This window comes from Camellia sinensis, chromosome 6 (genome assembly GCF_055761805.1).
Source record: "Camellia sinensis isolate YWXY chromosome 6, ASM5576180v1, whole genome shotgun sequence".
NCBI lineage: Eukaryota > Viridiplantae > Streptophyta > Magnoliopsida > Ericales > Theaceae > Camellia > Camellia sinensis.
The window spans coordinates 136,213,403-136,236,092 of NC_138966.1; positions in this window are offsets into that span (position 1 = coordinate 136,213,403).

The following is a 22,690-nucleotide window of genomic DNA, read 5'->3' on the forward strand; positions in this document are numbered from 1 at the left end:
AAAGGAATTGATAATTCTACAACTTCTCAAATTAGTAAGCCTATTTATTCAACTCAGACACATTTACCTAATGAAGACGAAGAATCTCAAAATTCTCCAACTCAAACTGATTTTGAAGCTATACCTCCAATAAATCCTCAATTAATGACAATCAAAAAAGATTTTAAACCTGATCTGGATAAATTACTTATTGAATTCAAATCTAAGATTAATAGAACTCAACGACATGCTTATTATGATAAATATGATTCTGCTCAACAATCCAAAATAACTCGAAAATGGTATGATTTTATGATTGAATATAGTATAGAAATGCATTTCTTTGAATATTATAATAATTATTACAAAAAGATTAATACAATCACAAAACATAAATGGAAACCTTCTCCAAATACTTCTGTTAGTTCTAATCATCCTCCATTAGAAAATATAATTATTAATCATCAAGGTTATGACATTTCAACCTCACCATTTAAATTGCCTGGCAATGACCCTGAAATCAAAAAAGTTATAGAACAAAATAATTATACTAATCAATGTTTAAAAACAATTGGTAAACAATTAGATAAAATAGAAACCAATTTAGATTCAGTCCAACTTACCACTCCTAAACAACCTTTAGATCAACCTTTACTGAATTTACCTAGTAATCGTTCCAAAAGAACTAGTTTAGTTACCAATGATAATTCTACTGTCAAAGCTATTGAACAATTATTTACCAAATTATCTACTTCTGAACAAGCTTCACCTTCTAAAGATAAAGGTCTTACTGTTTTAAATCAACAACCTATCGAAGATACTGTTTCTAGTCAATCTGACACTGATACTACAGATACTGAAATCAACCACTTAGCCCAACAATTCCAACCTTCCAATCTTAATAAAATTTATTATCCTAAACTTAATCCTCAAACTACCAAAAATTGGTATTCTCGACCAACACCACCTGATCTCCAATATGAAGAGACTAATCTTTCTAATTAATTTTCTGTATCCGCAACCAAATTATACGAATGGAATATTAATGGTCTTAGTGAAGATCAAATACTTCAAAAATTAAATCATTTGTCTATGGTCTCCAATAGCTATCTTTCTAATTATCCCCAATATTCTTAACCTGAAATTGTTTCCTTAATTACCTCTGGTTTTACTGGTATGTTCAATTCTTGGTGGGAAAAATACTTTACTGAAGATCAAAGAGAATCCCTTATTCATGCTAATCAAAAAGATGTAAATGATTTACCTATTTTTGACGAAACTATTGGTATTAATACTTTAATCTGTACAATAGTGTAACGCCCTAAAAATTAACCCATTATATATCATTGATATGCATTATTTAAAGAAGACAATTTATTAATTCATTCATCAGAGTATTACTAAATAAAGCATTACATGCAACATTGAATAAAATGCCTTACAGGCTTACATCTTTCCAAGCCAACACTTGGATACAAAAATATGAGTTCTAACTCAATACAAGAAAAGCCCTAGGCTTGAATGTTTACATGTACTAGTAAATAAAGACAATTAACTAAAGGTAGTCTTCTTCAAACCAGAAGCCAAACCCTCCCAAGCTAAGTCCTTGGAGGTAGTTTATCACCTGAACCCGAAAATGATGTTCCCATAAAGGGTGAGCCACAGCCCAGTAGAAATATACTAAACCACATATAAGCAATGAATAAAGCCATAGCATTCAACAGATGGTTAACCAAAATAATCAATTACTTCATTTTACAGTCTCATGACACTATTGCCAAAGATACGTTTTGTTTTCCAATTTAATCAACATGGCTCAGAACCTGGCCAAACTTATAACAGTGAATCACATATATCATATTCACATCCTTCCAATATCAACAAACAATTGAGACTCAAGCTCAAATCAAACACTTCATACTTCCAAATTGATACACATTTTAGTGTTGTATCAATAAAACACTTCTATATAAATAAGCACACATAAATGTGATGCTAATGGAGTCCATCCCCTATCTCCTCCCAAACAAAAATCCAGTTTAGAGGTCCATCCCCTATCTTCCCCTAAACCGTGGAGTACATCCCCTATCTCCTCCCACACAAAACAATGTATGCAAATGCAATGCTCAATCAATACACATATTTTCTGTATCAATGCAATAGTCAAAATTAATGACTTAACCAATGTAATTAGTTTCAGTTATTCCTAATCCACATGCAATGTCTACAACAATCACGACTATCCTCCACCGATAGCCCAAAACAGTTATTTCTAAACTGAAAATAACTATGTCAACAATTCAATAGACAAATGATTCAAATTATCCAACTACGCCATTTAATCCATAAATTCCCCAATTCCATGAATTTAACCATCTTTTCCCAATTCCATGAATTAATTGTACAAATTAATTTAATAATACAACTAGGGTTTTTCCCAATATTTATCAAAGTATCCCCAACATATCGAATTACCAAAGCTTAGAACAAAACCTATAAAATGGAGTAGGAAATCCCTACCTTGAAGAAAATAACACGAATGGAGAAGATAGAGATGAATGCCCAAATTCCAATGTGCTCCAAATCACCAAATGTTCAGATTAGAATGAAGCCCAAGCCGCCCTCTATCTTTCTTACAAAGAACTTAAGATGGATTCACACTAGAAGTAGATGAACACCTAAAGAGAAGATGAGTTTTGAGGAAGAGAAGTCGGATCTAGGGTTTAGAACCAAAAAGAATAAGAAAAGACTGATCAAAACCCGCTGCTGCGTATATAAACTGGACAGGCTCGCTCGAGCGAAGACTTGGTCGCTCGAGCGACCAGACACAGAGAAACCACGCTCGAGCCAAGGAAGCCTTGCTCGAGCCAACAACTCAAAAGCTCGCTCGAGCGAAAGAAAGCTCGATCGAGCGAACAACTCAAACCCTCAGGTCTGCAACAAGACACACGCTCGAGCGAAGGATCTATTGCTCGAGCGAAGGACGAACTAACTCGCTCGAGCGAAGAAAATCTCGCTCGAGCCAAGAATGCAGAGCTACAGGTCAATACTGGACGCCATCTCTCGCTCGAGCGACCAACTCCTCGCTCGAGCGAAGAACCAAAAACCTGGACAGCAACACTTGGTTTCTAAACCCAACCAACCTGAAACACACCTGCCCAACACACCCTATAATTCCAAAAGAGAAAATAAGGGACAACAACATCAATTATACAATGACAGAATCTACGGAACCTAAGTCCGAATACAATAATCAAGTGGGAAAAGACCGGGGTCGCTATAACCTCCCCCCCTTCAAAGAATTTCGTCCCCGAAATTAAGCATAAGTTTTTGAAAACAGATTTTTTTTTTACAATTCATTAGTAAACATCTTGACTCAAAACTGGTCATTTCATCTCTTTATCAAGAGGCATCTCATATTAAATATATAACACAACATATCTCTCAACCTGTATCATTATTATGCATTATTCCTTTCAATGTTAACAATCCCCATATCATATTCAATTGCATGATATACATAACACACTAATCAATGTAATCAACACATGCAATGCTATACTAAACTTCTATAATGAAGCAAGTTTCAAGATACACCCATTTACCAAAACATACTCAACGTTTTACAACTTAAGACATATGTAAAGCTCTTAAGTTCAACAATATTACAAAATCTAAATACAAGATTACAAATGAATAAACATGTCCGGGTATTTTTCGCGGACTTCCAATTCACGCTCCCAAGTGGCTTCCTCCACTCCATGATGTTTCCACAAAACTTTTACCAATGGGATGGTCTTGCCTCGCAAAACTTGATCCCGCCTATCCAATACCCGAACCGGTCTCTCCTCATACGAGACATCCTCATCAACCACTAAATCGGTCCAATCCAACACATGTGATGGATCCGGCTCATACTTCCGAAGCTTACTCACATGAAACATGTCATGTACTCCGGACAACTGCGGCGGCAAAGCTAAACGATAAGCAGCCTCGCCAATCCTCTCAAGGATCTCAAACGGACCAATGAACCGAGGGGACAACTTCTCACTCTTCCCAAACCTCATCAAACCCCGTCTTGGTGATATCTTCAGAAAGACATGATCACCCACCTCAAACACCAAAGGTCTCCTCCTACGGTCGGCATAAGATTTCTGACGACTCTGTGCTGTAACTAGCCTTTTACGGATAAGCTCAACTTTCTCCGTCGTTTCCCTCACCAACTCCGGACCCAACAGAGGTGCATCTCCCACCTCAGCCCAACAAACAGGAGATCTACACGGTCGGCCATACAAGGCCTCAAATGGTGCCATACCGATACTAGACTGGAAACTGTTGTTGTAGGCAAACTCCACCAACGGCAAGTGCCTCTCCCACGACCCACTAAAGTCTAGAACACAACCCCGAAGCATATCCTCAAGTATCTGAATAGTACGCTCAGACTGTCCATCAGTCTGAGGATGATAAGCCGTGCTAAAGGTCAACTTAGTGCCTAAGGCACTTTGCAAACTCTGCCACAACCTGGCAGTAAAACGAGGATCTCTATCTGAGACGATCGTCACTGGGACCCCGTGTAACCTCACTATGTCCCGAATGTACAAGTCGGCAAGATGATCTACTGAATCTCTCACACGCATAGGAATGAAGTGCGCCGACTTAGTCAACCGGTCTACAACCACCCAAATAGCATCACTACCCCGCTGAGTCCTCGGAAGACCCACAACGAAGTCCATAGTGACGTGTTCCCACTTCCACTCAGCAATAGGCAAGGGTTGCAACAAACCCGCTGGCCTCTGATGTTCAGCCTTCACTTGCTGACAAGTAAGGCACTTAGATACGAAAGCTGCCACATCTCTCTTCATACCCCGCCACCAGAACTGGCGACCCAAATCCCGATACATCTTAGTGCCCCCCGGATGCACCGCAAGACGTGAATGATGAAACTCTCGGAGTACCTCCTCTCGGCAAGACTCCGGCACAAACAGACGGTCTCGGTATCTCACACTCAGGTCGGAATATACCGTCAAACCCTTCTCAACCTTCCCACCGGAAATCTTCTCACGGAGAGAGTCTACCTCAAAGTCACCTCTCTGAGCCTCTAACACTCGAGTCACAAGGGAAGGCTGTGCAATAACAGAAAACAAGGCCGCAGCCTCAACAGATTCGCCCAGAAGTAAATCAAACTCCCCAAGTGCACCCAACATCTCCCATTCTCGGATGGCTATACTAGCTATGACACCAACAGGTTTTCTGCTAAGGGCATCGGCCACCACATTGGCCTTTCCCGGATGGTAATGCAACTCAAAGTCATAATCCTCTATGAACTCCATCCACCTCCTCTGCCTCAAGTTCAAATCTTTCTGTGTAAACAAATATTTCAGACTCTTATGATCCGAAAATACCTCAAATTTCTCACCATAAAGATAATGCCTCCAAATCTTCAAGGCAAATATCACAGCTGCTAACTCTAGATCATGTGTAGGGTAATTCTGCTCGTGAATTTTCAACTGACGTGAGCCATAGGCAACTACTTTCCCCTCTTGCATTAACACACAACCCATACCCTCGTGAGGCGTCACAATAGACTGTATAACCCAACCCTCTCTCTGGAATAATCAATACTGGAGCGGTAGTCAGTCTAACTTTCAACTCCTGAAACGACTTTTCACAAGCCTCACTCCATACAAATTTGACTCCCTTCCGAGTCAGTCTAGTCAACGGTGATGCTAACCTGGAGAAATCTTTCACAAACCGACGGTAATACCCAGCTAATCCCAGAAAACTGCGGATCTCAAATACACTCTTAGGCTATGCCCAATCCTGCACTGCCTCTACCTTGGATGTATCAACAGACACTCCTTCACCGGATACCACATGGCCTAAGAATTTGACTTCTCTCAGCCAGAACTCACACTTCCCAAACTTGGCATACAGCCTATGAGCTCTAAGTAACTCAAGCACCACCCTCAAGTGTGACTCATGCTCCTCCTCAGAAGGCGAATAGATAAGGATGTCGTCCACAAAAACGACTACAAACCGATCCAAGAATTCCCAGAAGATCCGGTTCATCAAGTCCATAAAGACTGCCGGTGCATTGGTGAGTCCAAATGGCATCACCAGAAACTCATAATGGCCATACCGCGTACGGAATGCCGTCTTCGGAATATCCTCCTCTCTGACCCTCAACTGGTGGTAACCTGATCTCAAGTCTATCTTAGAGAAACAACGGGAACCCTTCAACTGGTCAAACAGATCATCTATACGAGGCATAGGGTACTTATTCTTAACCGTAGCCCGATTCAATTTTCGGTAATCTATACACAGTCTCAAAGCACCACCTTTCTTTTTAACAAAGAGGGCTGGTGCTACCCACGGCGAAACACTAGGACGTATAAAACCCCTGTCTAGCAACTCCTGGAGCTGAATCTTCAACTCAACTAACTCAGCTGGGGCAAAACGGTAAGGTGCCATAGAAATCGGCGCCGTGCCGGGCACCAGGTCAATAGAGAACTCAATCTCTCGATGCGGTGGCAAACCAACCAGATCCTCGGGAAAAACGTCCGAGTACTCACAAACCACCCTTGGCAATACAATCTGAGTCTCAACATCTTCACTAATCGACAGGTTAGCAAGTAGACCACTAAGCTCACTCCGTCCTCGTGGAACATACCCCGGTGGCAACACATCACCAACCCGGTCCCCCAGAAAATGAAAATACTCTCCGCTCACGGTACAACAAGTGACCCTCTGGCGGTAGCAATCAATAACTGCCCGGTATGACGATAACCAGTCCATACCCAAAATAACATCAAAACCCCTCATAGGCATAACTACAAAGGAAAATGGGATTCTATGATAATCAACCTCTATATCACAACCCCTAACGCCTTGTTTCAAAATCAATTCACCCCCAAGAGGTGACACTACACAAATAGGAGATGCTAACTGTGCTAACTCCAACTCCAAAACAGATGCAAATGCAGCAGACACAAAGGAATGAGATGCACCCGTATCAATCAAAACATTAGCAACCGAGTTGCAAAACAAGAAGGTACCTCTCACAACTGATGGTGCTGGCACAAGATCCTGCGCGGTAACAGCATACACGCGCCCAGACGACCTCTGATCAACTTGCTCAACCCTAGGAGCATAAGATTGCTGCACCGACTGAGACGATGAAGCCCCTCCCTGATTGGCCTTCGAGGCCTGACCCGACTGAGCTGGCTGCTGACCCGAATCGGCCTCAAACCAGATGCACTAGATGTGCCACCCAACTGCGGGCAATACCTCTTCATATGCCCTGGCTGACCACACTGATAACACGAGAGTGGCTGACCTCTACCCTGACTCTGGCTCTGAGATCGAGCCGAAGAAGATGCTGCTCTCTGAACTCCTCCCCTCTGAGGACAAACTGGAGACTTGTGGCCCAGCTGGCCACACTTGAAACAGGTAATGTCTCCCTGACTGCCTTTCCCCGAACTAGCACTCGGTACAGGAAAAGTCGATCTAAAAAAGCTACCCTGAGACTGCTAGGGATTAAAACCCTTCTGTCTCCTACCATCATTCTGACCATCCTGACTCCTCTTGGAGCCCTTCTGCCCTTCCTCCTCCTCCTGCATCATGATTTCCATGTGGGCTGCAGCATCAACCATACGCCCATAATCCCGAATCATAGTTCCCCCAACTCTCAGCTTGAGGCCACGCCTCAACTTCTTCTCAAACTCAATACAACGGCGTTCCTCAGACGCCACCAACTCAGGTGCAAACCTGGACAAACTAGTAAATGCAGCCTCAAACTCGGCCACTGAAGAACTCGACTGCTTAAGCTGACAAAACTGGTCTCGCAGCTTCTCCCTGACAGCTGGAGATAAGAATTTCTCCTGGAAAGCATTCACAAAAGCCTCCCACGTACCTCCTATACGCCCCTTAGTAAACTTCCACCACTGACCCGCATCCCCCTTCAACTGGAAAGATGCCAAGGTCACTTTCAACCCCTCGTCTTCGATGCCAAGCATCTCAAACGTCTTCGTTGTCTGTTCGAGCCATTCATCTGCCTTAAGCGGCTCTTTTGGATCACCCACAAATTCATCCGGATTAGACCGGAAGAACTCCCTCTTCAGAAAGGAAGGTCCTGCATCAGCAGCAACAACCTGAGCTTGATTCTCAGCTCTGAGAATGCCTACTGACTCCCTGAATGCTCCTGCTATCTCTCGAGCTAAAGCGCCCATAGCCTGCTGGCCTACTGGCTCGGCCACATTAGCCTGGCCAATTCCCTCCTGAACTGCCGGAATCTCCTCTGGCACAGGCACCTCCTGCCTACCCGGCCTACCACGCCTACCGCGTCCTCGTCCTCGTCCTGACATCCTAATAGAGGAAACAGAGACATTAGCACATTAATAAATGTGCCAAAGCTAAACACTCGCGTCCTAATACAATGGACGACAATAATACATTCCACGTAAGCACATAATCACATAAGCACCTACGAATTTCATTCCCGGATAATGATAGTCCCAATGCGTTACTATAGTTCCGGTTGGAAGCAGCAGTGATCAAGTGCCTTTCCAACAAGACCACTAGAAACTCAAGGGTCCAATCAACATCCCAAAAATTACATTCCATACCCACATAATCACATAAAACATGTTATCACATAAGCATATAACATTACACTAAGTCTCTATCAAACGAGACGAACCGATTGTGATGCTAATCACGTCCCACGTACCCAAAGTATTCAAACCTGGTACGCTCTGATACCAAGTTGTAACGCCCTAAAAATTAACCCATTATATATCATTGATATGCATTATTTAAAGAAGACAATTTATTAATTCATTCATCAGAGTATTACTAAATAAAGCATTACATGCAACATTGAATAAAATGCCTTACAGGCTTACATCTTTCCAAGCCAACACTTGGATACAAAAATATGAGTTCTAACTCAATACAAGAAAAGCCCTAGGCTTGAATGTTTACATGTACTAGTAAATAAAGACAATTAACTAAAGGTAGTCTTCTTCAAACCAGAAGCCAAACCCTCCCAAGCTAAGTCCTTGGAGGTAGTTTATCACCTGAACCTGAAAATGATGTTCCCATAAAGGGTGAGCCACAGCCCAGTAGAAATATACTAAACCACATATAAGCAATGAATAAAGCCATAGCATTCAACAGATGGTTAACCAAAATAATCAATTACTTCATTTTACAGTCTCATGACACTATTGCCAAAGATACGTTTTGTTTTCCAATTTAATCAACATGGCTCAGAACCTGGCCAAACTTATAACAGTGAATCACATATATCATATTCACATCCTTCCAATATCAACAAACAATTGAGACTCAAGCTCAAATCAAACACTTCATACTTCCAAATTGATACACATTTTAGTGTTGTATCAATAAAACACTTCTATATAAATAAGCACACATAAATGTGATGCTAATGGAGTCCATCCCCTATCTCCTCCCAAACAAAAATCCAGTTTAGAGGTCCATCCCCTATCTTCCCCTAAACCGTGGAGTACATCCCCTATCTCCTCCCACACAAAACAATGTATGCAAATGCAATGCTCAATCAATACACATATTTTCTGTATCAATGCAATAGTCAAAATTAATGACTTAACCAATGTAATTAGTTTCAGTTATTCCTAATCCACATGCAATGTCTACAACAATCACGACTATCCTCCACCGATAGCCCAAAACAGTTATTTCTAAACTGAAAATAACTATGTCAACAATTCAATAGACAAATGATTCAAATTATCCAACTACGCCATTTAATCCATAAATTCCCCAATTCCATGAATTAATTGTACAAATTAATTTAATAATACAACTAGGGTTTTTCCCAATATTTATCAAAGTATCCCCAACATATCGAATTACCAAAGCTTAGAACAAAACCTATAAAATGGAGTAGGAAATCCCTACCTTGAAGAAAATAACACGAATGGAGAAGATAGAGATGAATGCCCAAATTCCAATGTGCTCCAAATCACCAAATGTTCAGATTAGAATGAAGCCCAAGCCGCCCTCTATCTTTCTTACAAAGAACTTAAGATGGATTCACACTAGAAGTAGATGAACACCTAAAGAGAAGATGAGTTTTGAGGAAGAGAAGTCGGATTTAGGGTTTAGAACCAAAAAGAATAAGAAAAGACTGATCAAAACCCGCTGCTGCGTATATAAACTGGACAGGCTCGCTCGAGCGAAGACTTGGTCGCTCGAGCGACCAGACACAGAGAAACCACGCTCGAGCCAAGGAAGCCTTGCTCGAGCCAACAACTCAAAAGCTCGCTCGAGCGAAAGAAAGCTCGATCGAGCGAAGAACTCAAACCCTCAGGTCTGCAACAAGACACACGCTCGAGCGAAGGATCTATTGCTCGAGCGAAGAATGAACTAACTCGCTCAAGCGAAGAAAATCTCGCTCGAGCCAAGAATGCAGAGCTACAGGTCAATACTGGACGCCATCTCTCGCTCGAGCGACCAACTCCTCGCTCGAGCGAAGAACCAAAAACCTGGACAGCAACACTTGGTTTCTAAACCCAACCAACCTGAAACACACCTGCCCAACACACCCTATAATTCCAAAAGAGAAAATAAGGGACAACAATATCAATTATACAATGACAGAATCTACGGAACCTAAGTCCGAATACAATAATCAAGTGGGAAAAGACCGGGGTCGCTATAATAGTTAGACATTTTATAGAAACTCCTACTAATATATATTCTCGCATACATGATCAACTTAGTAACCTTACCTGTCCAACATTAAATGATTTTAGATGGTATAAAGATGTTTTTACCTTTAGAGTTATGTTAAGAGAAGACTGTACTAAATCATTTTGGAAAGAGAAATTTATTAATGGATTACCGAGTTTATTTGCTCACAAAATTAGAGATGTTCTTAGTCAATCTACTGGTGTTATTGAATATGATAATTTAACTTATGGTGATATAATTAGCACTATTCAAAAAGAAGGATTAAAAATGTGTATTGACCTTAAACTCAGTCAAAAGCCTACCAAAAATAAACACAAGGCTAAATATGAATTAGGAAATTTCTGTGAACAATATGGTCTACCTCCTGTAACACCCTCTCGTAGGAAATCACATAAATACTGCAAACATAAACATAAATCATCTTATAACTATTCTAATAAATACAAAAAGAATTATTCACCTTCTAAATCAAATGATAAATTTTATACTAAACCCAAAAAGAAATATTATAAATCAAATCCAAAATCTAAATCTAATAAAGACATTACCTGTTACAATTGTGGTAAAAAAAGGTCATTATTCTAATAAATGCAAAGAAAAACAGAAATTAAAAGATAAGGTTAATCAACTTCAGATCAATGATGAATCAATGAATCAATTATATGAAATCTTTCAATTAAATCAATATGTTAGTGATTCCTCTTCTGATAATCCTAATACCCCATCTGACTACCATTCACCTAGTGTCGATTCTGATAATGATATTAAAATAGGATGTAATGATATTTGCTGTAAACCAGTTAAACAAATTGTTGTTCTTACGAAACAAAATCAAGAAGAATCTGCTTTAATTGAATTAATTAGTAGATTAGATGATCCAGAATTAAAACAAAAATATACTGATCAATTAAAATCTTTATTAACTACTAAGAAACCTAAGTTAGATAAGCCTATTATTAGTTTGTCTAAAACTTTAGAAAGATTTAAAAATAAACATAAAGACATTACTTTTCAAGATTTACAACATGAAATCAATCAGATTAAACAAACAATTAAAGATTTACAAAGTAAAGATAGATTTTTAGAAGATGAAATTATTACATTAAAACTTAATAAAAGTTTAGATAATTTCCAAGATAATCAAATTGAATCTCCTAATGCATGTGATCATGATTCTGATCCTACTAATCCTGAAAATCTCCTATTTGATAATCGATCACATCAATCTCAATCTCATATTCTTGAAGATAAAAGGTTAAATCTCATCAATAAGATTTATATCAAAAAATGGTATTCAAAAATTAAAATAGTTGTCAATGATTTTGAACTCGAATTAATTACTTTAATTGATACTGGTGCTGATCTTAATTGCATTAAAAAAGGATTACTCTCTACTAAATATTATGAAAAATGTCATGAAAAGTTAACCTCTGCTAATGATAGTAAAATGCATATTAAATATAAATTACCTAAAGTTCATGTTTGTCAAAATAATGTTTGTTTTAAAACCTCATTTGTTTTAGTAAAGAATATGACTGACAAAATCATTTTAGGTACACCATTTATCTATTTATTATATCCTTTTACTACATCTAGTGAAGGTATAACTACTCATGTTTTAAATCAACCTATTACATTTAACTTTTTATCTCCTCCTGAAATGCTCGAATTAAATCAATTAAAAGATTGTTCTATTTCCCAACATATTAATCGATTAACTCGACATTTACGATATTTGAAAGACGAAATTAATTATAAACGAATTGATCAATAATTAACTGATCATGTTGTTATTTCTCAAATTCATGATTTTAAATTAAAATTAGAATCAACTGTTTGTTCTACTTTACCTACTGCATTCTGGCATAGGAAAAATCATGTAGTTACATTACCATACATCAAGAATTTTAATGAAAGACAAATTTCTACTAAATCTAGACCTATTCAAATGAATCATGAATTACTTGAAATGTGTAAAAAAGAAATCAATGAACTATTAAAAAATAGAATAATTAGTCCCAGTAAATCACCATGGTCTTGTCCTGCTTTTTATGTTAATAAAAATGCTGAATTAGAACGAGCTGTTTATCGATTAGTCATTAATTATAAACCATCAAATGCTGTTTTAGAATGGATTCGACATCCTATTCCTAATAAAAAAGATTTAATTAAAAGACTTAGTCAAGCTGTTATTTTTAGTAAATTTGATTTAAAAAGTGGTTTTTGGCAAATTCAAGTTCATCCTAAGGATAGATATAAAACTACATTCACTACACCCTTTGGTCACTATGAATGGAATGTAATGCCATTTGGATTAAAAAATGCTCCTAGTGAATTTCAAAGTATCATGAATGATATATTTAACCCATTTAGTCATTTTTCTATTATTTACATTGATGACATATTAATTTTCTCCAAATCAATTAGTGAACATTGGAAACATTTAACTGCATTCTTTTATACAATTAAAAGTCATGGTTTAGTGATATCTGCTCCTAAAATTAAATTGTTTCAAACTAAAGTTAGATCTTTAGGTTATGATATTCACCACAATACTATTCTACCAATTAGTCGCTCCATTGAGTTTGCGTCTAAGTTTCCTAATGAAATTCTTGATAAAACCCAATTACAAAGGTTCTTAGGTTCACTCAATTACATTGCTGAGTTTTACAATGTAACGCCCTCAAAAAAAAAAACAACATTAAACCCATCTGATAAGACATGCATTTACATATAAACTAACCACATTCCTTTATTCCTTAGAGTCCCATTACATAAGTATTACATGTTAACATCATAACAAAATGCCCTACGGGCTTACAGCTTTCCAAGTTAACACTTGGTTACAACAAAGAGTACTAACTCGTTTGCACATAAAGCCCTTGGCTTGAAGTTACATGTAATACATCAAAAGTAAAACAACAAAACATGTCCGCCTCTAGCCTCCCAAGCTATGTCCTTGGAGGTGGCATGCTTCCTGCACCTGAAAATGATATTCCCATATAGGGTGAGCCACAGCCCAGTAGAAATATACTAAACCAACCATGAACAATGACTAAAAGATTGGCAATTGATAGATGGCCAACACTGATACAAGCACAAAAATCATATATTTATGTCAAACGACTTACAAGTCCCAATTACTTTTCATTTCCCCTTTTTCAACAGATAGGCATATAAGCACTACCCACATGCTCAACAGATATGTATAACAACAATATCCACATTCTCAGATAAGCAAATAAGCTATATCCACATTCCACAACAGATATGTATAACAACAATATCCACAGATAAGCATAAAAGCTATATCCACACATCACAAAGATAAGCATATAAGCTCTATCTTCACTTCTCTAGACAAGCATATGAGCTGTATCTACGGAGTTCATCCCCTATCTTCTGCCAACATTATCCGGTTTAGAGGTACATCCCCTATCTTCCCCTAAACCGCGGAGTACATCCCCTTTCTCCTCCTCTACACATAACGTATACAAACACAATGGTTCTATATACAATCACTCAATACATATAGTTAATGTATTCTATCAATCGTCAAGTTCCATGACACATTTAATTGATTAGTTTCAGTTTGCGTAATCATCTTGCATTGTCTACAACAATCACGACTATCCTCCACCGATAGCCCAAAGCAGTTATTTCTAAACAGAAAATAAATGCACAATGGATATTCAATCGACATTTCATTTCCTCATTCTTCTCAATTAATTATCCCAATTAATTAAACAATGTAATTAGGTCAATTCCCATAATTAACATTTCAACCCTTAGGTCCCATTTTCATCAATGATTTAACATTCATTCAATTTCTCTATGCCAAACATACATCCAGGTTTATTATGAATAAAACCCCAACTTTTGTAAAATTACACAAAAGCCCCAAACTTTCACAAAATTACCAAACCAAGCCCAACATCTCAAAATACCAAAATTTAAAGACAAAATCCATAGAGAGGAGTAGGATATCCCTACCTCAAAGTTTAAGCCCAAAAGGAGATGAAGACTCGAAGATCAACTTGCTCCAAATCCAAACTTTTTCAGATTAAATCGAAGCCCTCAACGCCCTCTATCTTTTTAACAAAGGCCCTAGGCTAGATTCACACTCTAGGGAGATCAAATCTTAGAGAGAGTGCAAGTGTAGAAAGAGAGAGGCTCGGATTTAGGTTTTGCTCAAAGAAAAGAGGTGAAAAAGTGATGTTTAAGACGCTGCTGTCCGCTGATATAAAACACGCTCGCTCGAGCGAAGGATTGGTCGCTCAAGCGACAAGACACAGAAAACTCTCGCTCGAGCCAAGAAGTTCTCGATCGAGCGAAGAAAAACCCAGACCGCTCGAGCGAAGGAAAGCTCGCTCGAGCTAAGAAAGACAACTCTCAGGTCCAGAACCAGGTGCAACCGCTCGCTCGAGCGAGCCACTCTGGCTCGACCCACCAAACACGAACCCCACTCTCGCTCGAGCGACCAACTCCTCGCTCGAGCGAAGGTCCAAAATTCTGGGCAGCAACACTAGGCTCCCGAACACAACCAACCTGTAACAAACCTGCCCAACACATCCTATAACTCAAATATGAAGAAAAAGGAATGTAAACACGATAATAACCAACTACCAACATCCACGGACACATGTCCGGATCATTGTACAACAAGGGTAAACCCGGGATCGCTATAACCTCCCCCCCTTATAGAATTTCGTCCCCGAAATTAAGCACAAGTTTTCAAAAACAAGTTTTTCCTCCATTTTAGACAATGTTACATTGGAACATTCAACAATTCGACCCATTACCGGTCATCCCATCCCTTTAACAAGAGATATATCACAATAAGTAAACAACATATGTATTTCCAACATGCATCAACATTATGCACTATCTTTCCAATTTCAACAATATATTCAACATATACAATGTTACATTCAACTTCCATATGAGGCAAGTTCCCAAAACATACTTCCAATAATCAAAACATTTTCAATGTTTCACAACTTAAGACATATATAAAAGCTCTTAAGTTTAACAACATGCAAACTTTAAATACAAGATCACATATCAACAAACAAGTCCGGATATTCCTCACGGACTCCCAACTCACGTTCCCAAGTGGCTTCCTCCACTCCGTGATGTTTCCACAAGACTTTCACCAAAGGAATGGTCTTGCCACGCAGGACCTGATCCCGCCTATCCAAGACCCGAACCGGTCTCTCCTCATACGAGGCATCCTCATCTACCTCTAAATCGGTCCAATCCAGCACATGTGTTGGATCTGGCTCATACTTCCGATGCATACTCACATGAAACACGTCATGCACTCCGGACAACTGCGGCGGTAAGGCTAACCGATAAGCAACCTCGCCAATCCTCTCAAGGATCTCAAAAGGACCAATAAACCGAGGGGATAACTTCCCACTCTTCCCACACCTCATCAGACCTCGCCTAGGTGATATCTTCAGAAAGACATGGTCACCTACCTCAAACGCCAAAGGCCTCCTCCTACGGTCGGCATAACTCTTTTGTCGACTCTGAGCTGTAACAAGCCTCCTACGGATAAGCTCAACTTTCTCCGTCGTCTCCCTAACCAACTCCGGACCCAACAAAGGTGCATCACCCACCTCGGCCCAACAAACTGGAGACCTACACGGTCGGCCATACAAGGTCTCAAACGGTGCCATACCGATGCTAGACTGAAAACTGTTGTTGTAGGCAAACTCTACCAATGGCAAGTGCCTTTCCCACGTCCCACTGAAATCCAGGACACAACCCCGAAGCATATCCTCGAGGATCTGGATAGTACGCTCGGACTGCCCGTCAGTCTGAGGATGATAAGCCGTACTAAAGGTCAACTTAGTGCCCAAGGCACTCTGCAAACTCTGCCACAACCTAGCAGTAAAACGAGGATCTCTATCTGAGACGATCGTCACTGGGAACCCGTGCAATCTCACTACGTCCCGAATATACAAATCGGCAAGATGATCTACCGAATCTCTCATGCGCATAGGAATAAAGTGCGCCGACTTAGTCAACCGGTCTACAACCACCCAAATAGCATCACTACCCCGCTGAGTCCTCGGAAGACCTACAACGAAGTCCATAGTGACATGCTCCCACTTCCACTCGGCAACAGGCAAGGGTTGCAACAAACCCGCTGGCCTCTGATGCTCGGCCTTCACTTGCTGGCAAGTAAGGCACTTTGATACGAAAACCGCCACATCTCTCTTCATACCCCGCCACCAAAACTGGCGACCCAAATCCTGATACATCTTAGTACCTCCCGGATGCACCGCAAGGCGCGAATGGTGAAACTCTCGGAGTACTTCCTCACGGCAAGACTCCGGTACAAACAAACGGTCTCGGTATCTCACACTCAGGTCGGGATACACCGTCAAACCCTTCTCAACTTTTCCACTGGAGATCTTCTCTCGGAGAGATTCTATTTCAAGGTCACCTCTCTGTGCCTCTAACACTCTAATCACAAGTGTAGGTTGCGCAACAACAGAAAACAAGGCCGCAGTCTCAACAGATTCGCCCAGTAGCAAATCAAACTCGCCAAGTGCTTCCAACATCTCCCATTCCCGGATGGCTATACTAGCTACATCACCAATGGTCTTCCTACTAAGGGCATCGGCCACAACATTGGCCTTTCCCGGATGATAATGCAACTCAAAATCATAATCCTCGATGAACTCCATCCATCTCCTCTGCCTCAAATTCAAATCTCTCTGTGTAAACAAATACTTCAAACTCTTGTGGTCCGAGAACACCTCGAACTTCTCACCATAAAGGTAGTGCCTCCAGATTTTCAAGGCATAGATCACAGCCGCTAACTCTAGGTCGTGTGTGGGGTAATTCTTCTCGTGTATTTTCAACTGACGTGAGCCATAACCTACCACTTTCCCCTCTTGCATCAACACACAACCCAAACCCTCTCGTGAGGCATCACAATAAACCGCATAACCCAACCCTCTCTCCGGAATAATCAACACCGGAGCGGTGGTCAATCTAACTTTCAGCTCTTGGAACAACTTTTCACAAGTCTCACTCCACACAAACTTGACTCCCTTCCGAGTCAGTCTAGTCAACAGTGACGCTAACCTGGAGAAATCTTTCACAAACCGACGGTAATACCCAGCTAATCCCAGAAAACTGCGGATCTCAAACACACTCTTAGGCTGTGCCCAATCTTGCACTGCCTCTACCTTGGATGTATCAACAGACACCCCTTCCCCGGATACCACGTGGCCTAAGAATTTGACTTCCCTCAGCCAGAACTCACACTTCCCAAACGTGGCATACAGCCTATGGGCTCTAAGCAACTCAAGCACCACTCTCAAGTGTGCCTCGTGCTCCTCCTCAGAAGGCGAATAGATAAGGATGTCGTCCACGAAGACAACCACAAATCGGTCTAAGAACTCCCGGAAAATCCGGTTCATCAAGTCCATAAAGACTGCCGGTGCATTGGTAAGCCCGAATGGCATCACCAGAAACTCATAATGGCCATACCGCGTACGGAATGCCGTTTTAGGAATATCTTCCTCCCTGACCCTCAACTGGTGGTAACCCGATCTCAAGTCTATCTTTGAGAAACAATGGGAACCCTTCAACTGGTCAAACAAATCATCTATACGGGGCATAGGATATTTATTCTTAATCGTAGCCCGATTCAACTTCCGGTAGTCAATACACAATCTCAAGGCACCATCTTTCTTTTTAACAAAGAGGGCCGGTGCTCCCCACGGCGAAACACTAGGGCGGACAAAGCCCTTATCGAGCAATTCCTGGAGCTGAACCTTCAACTCAACCAACTCTGCTGGAGCAAAACGATAAGGTGCCATAGAAATCGGCGCCGTGCCGGGCACTAAATCAATAGAGAACTCTATCTCTCGGTGAGGTGGCAAACTAACAAGATCTTCGGGAAAAACATCCGAATACTCACAAACCACCCTCGGCAATACAACCTGGGTCTCACCACTCTCACCAGTCTCAACGCTAGCCAGTAGACCACTAAGCTCACTTCGCCCTCGCGAATCATACCCCGGTGGCAAAACACTACCAACCCGGTCTCCCAAGAAATGGAACCACTCCCCGCTCAAGGTACATAACGTGACCCTCTGGCGGTAGCAATCAATAACAGCCCGGTATGACGATAACCAGTCCATACCCAAAATAACATCAAAGCCCTTCATGGGCATGACCACAAACGGAAAAGGAAGCCTATAGTCGGCGACCTCTATATCACATCCTCTAACACCCTGTTTCAGGATCAACTCACCACCCAAAGGCGATACCACACAAATAGGAGATGCTAACTGCGCTAACTCCAATTCCAAAACAGATGCAAATGCAGCAGATACAAAAGAATGAGATGCACCCGTGTCTATCAACACACTAGCAACTGAGTTGCAAAACAGAAAAGTACCTCTCACTACTGATGGAGCCGGTACTAAATCATGCGCGGTAACAGCATACACGCGCCCCGTAGGCCCCTGGTCTACCTGCTCACCTCTCGGAGCAAAAGACTGCTGCACAGACTGGGATGACGAAACCCCCGGATTGGCCCTCGAGGCCTGCACAGACTGAGCTGGCTGAAAACCCTGCGTCTGCCTAGAACCAGACGCTCCCGAAGTGGCACTCAACTGCGGGCAAAACCTCTTCAGATGCCCAGGCTGTCCACACTGATAACAAGTCAAGGGCTGCCCCCTGCCCAAACTCTGACTCTGCGGTCTAGCTGAAGAAGAAGCAGCTTTCTGACCCCCACCCTTCTGCGGGCAAACTGAAACCTTGTGACCCAGCTGGCCACACTTGTAACAAGTGAATTCCCCCTGACCACCTCTCCCCGAGCCTACACTCGGCACTGGGAAGGTTGATCTAGCAACACCACCCTGCGACTGCTGAGGGTTAGAACCCCTCTGCCTCCTGCCATCACTCTGACTATCCTGGCTCCTCTTGGAGCCTCTCTGCCCCTCATCCTCCTCCTGCATCATAAGCTCCATATGAGCTGCAGCATCTACCAGGTGTCTATACTCTCGGATGTAAGACCCACCAACTCTCAACTTGAGGCTCCGCCTCAACTTCCGCTCAAACTCATAGCAACGGCGTTCCTCAGACGCCACCAGTTCAGGTGCAAACCTGGACAGACTGGTAAAGGTAGCCTCAAACTCGGCCACTGACAAGCCCTGCTGATTAAGCCGGCTAAACTGATCCCTCAGCTTCTCCCTAGCTACTGCAGACAAAAACCTCTCCTGAAAAGCATTCACGAAGGCCTCCCAAGTACCACCAACACGAGCCTTCTCGTACTTCCACCATTGACCCGCATCTCCCTTCAGCTGGAAGGATGCCAAGGTCACTTTCAGTGCTCCGTCCTCAATGCCAAGCATCTCGAACGTCTTACACATCTGTTCTAACCACTCATCAGCCTTCAGTGGCTCCTTCGGATCCCCGACAAACTCATCCGGATTAGACCGGAAAAACTCCCTCTTCAAGAAAGAAGGCCCTGCCTCAGCTGCCTGATTCCCAGCTCTAAGAATACCCAAAGCTCCTGCTATCTCTCTAGCCAAGGCACCCATGGCCTGCTGACCCACTGGTTCAGCCACATTGGCCTGACCAACCCCCTCCTGCACTGCCGGAATCTCACCCTGTAACGGTGCTTCCTGCCTCGCAGGTCTACCACGCCTAGCTCCTCTTCCTCGTCCTGACATCCTAATAAAGGCAACACAGAACGTTAGCACATTCATAAATGTGCCGAAACTAAACACTCACGTCCTAATGCATGGACAACTGTAATTCACTCCACATAAGCACATAAACACATAAGCACTTACGAATTTCATTTCCGGATAATGATAGTCCCGAGGCGTTACTAGAGTTCCGGTTAGAAACAGCATTGATCAAGTGCTTTTCCAACAAGACTCCCAGAAACCCAAGGATCCAATCAACATCCTAGAAATTAAATCCCATACCCACATAGTCACATAAGCATGTTAGCATTTAAGCACATAGCATATGATACTACATCTAAGTCTCTATCAAGCGAGACAAACCCATTGTGATACTAATCACTTCCCACGTACCCAAAGTATTCGAACCCGGTACGCTCTGATACAAAGTTGTAACGCCCTAAAAAAAAAACAACATTAAACCCATCTGATAAGACATGCATTTACATATAAACTAACCACATTCCTTTATTCCTTAGAGTCCCATTACATAAGTATTACATGATAACATCATAACAAAATGCCCTACGGGCTTACAGCTTTCCAAGTTAACACTTGGTTACAACAAAGAGTACTAACTCGTTTACACATAAAGCCCTTGGCTTGAAGTTACATGTAATACATCAAAAGTAAAACAACAAAACATGTCCGCCTCTAGCCTCCCAAGCTATGTCCTTGGAGGTGGCATGCTTCCTGCACCTGAAAATGATATTCCCATATAGGGTGAGCCACAGCCCAGTAGAAATATACTAAACCAACCATGAACAATGACTAAAAGATTGGCAATTGATAGATGGCCAACACTGATACAAGCACATAAATCATATATTTATGTCAAACGACTTACAAGTCCCAATTACTTTTCATTTCCCCTTTTTCAACAGATAGGCATATAAGCACTACCCACATGCTCAACAGATATGTATAACAACAATATCCACATTCTCAGATAAGCAAATAAGCTATATCCACATTCCACAACAGATATGTATAACAACAATATCCACAGATAAGCATAAAAGCTATATCCACACATCACAAAGATAAGCATATAAGCTCTATCTTCACTTCTCTAGACAAGCATATGAGCTGTATTTACGGAGTTCATCCCCTATCTTCTCCCAACATTATCCGGTTTAGAGGTACATCCCCTATCTTCCCCTAAACCGCGGAGTACATCCCCTTTCTCCTCCTCTACACATGACGTATACAAACACAATGGTTCTATATACAATCACTCAATACATATAGTTAATGTATTCTATCAATCGTCAAGTTCCATGACACATTTAATTGATTAGTTTCAGTTTGCGTAATCATCTTGCATTGTCTACAACAATCACGACTATCCTCCACCGATAGCCCAAAGCAGTTATTTCTAAACAGAAAATAAATGCACAATGGATATTCAATCGACATTTCATTTCCTCATTCTTCTCAATTAATTATCTCAATTAATTAAACAATGTAATTAGGTCAATTCCCATAATTAACATTTCAACCCTTAGGTCCCATTTTCATCAATGATTTAACATTCATTCAATTTCTCTATGCCAAACATGCATCCAGGTTTATTATGAATAAAACCCCAACTTTTGTAAAATTACACAAAAGCCCCAAACTTTCACAAAATTACCAAACCAAGCCCAACATCTCAAAATACCAAAATTTAAAGACAAAATCCATAGAGAGGAGTAGGATATCCCTACCTCAAAGTTTAAGCCCAAAAGGAGATGAAGACTCGAAGATCAACTTGCTCCAAATCCAAACTTTTTCAGATTAAATCGAAGCCCTCAACGCCCTCTATCTTTTTAACAAAGGCCCTAGGCTAGATTCACACTCTAGGGAGATCAAATCTTAGAGAGAGTGCAAGTGTAGAAAGAGAGAGGCTCGGATTTAGGTTTTGCTCAAAGAAAAGAGGTGAAAAAGTGATGTTTAAGACGCTGCTGTCCGCTGATATAAAACACGCTCGCTCGAGCGAAGGATTGGTCGCTCAAGCGACAAGACACAGAAAACTCTCGCTCGAGCCAAGAAGTTCTCGATCGAGCGAAGAAAAACCCAGACCGCTCGAGCGAAGGAAAGCTCGCTCGAGCTAAGAAAGACAGCTCTCAGGTCCAGAACCAGGTGCAACCGCTCGCTCGAGCGAGCCACTCTGGCTCGACCCACCAAACACGAACCCCACTCTCGCTCGAGCGACCAACTCCTCGCTCGAGCGAAGGTCCAAAATTCTGGGCAGCAACACTAGG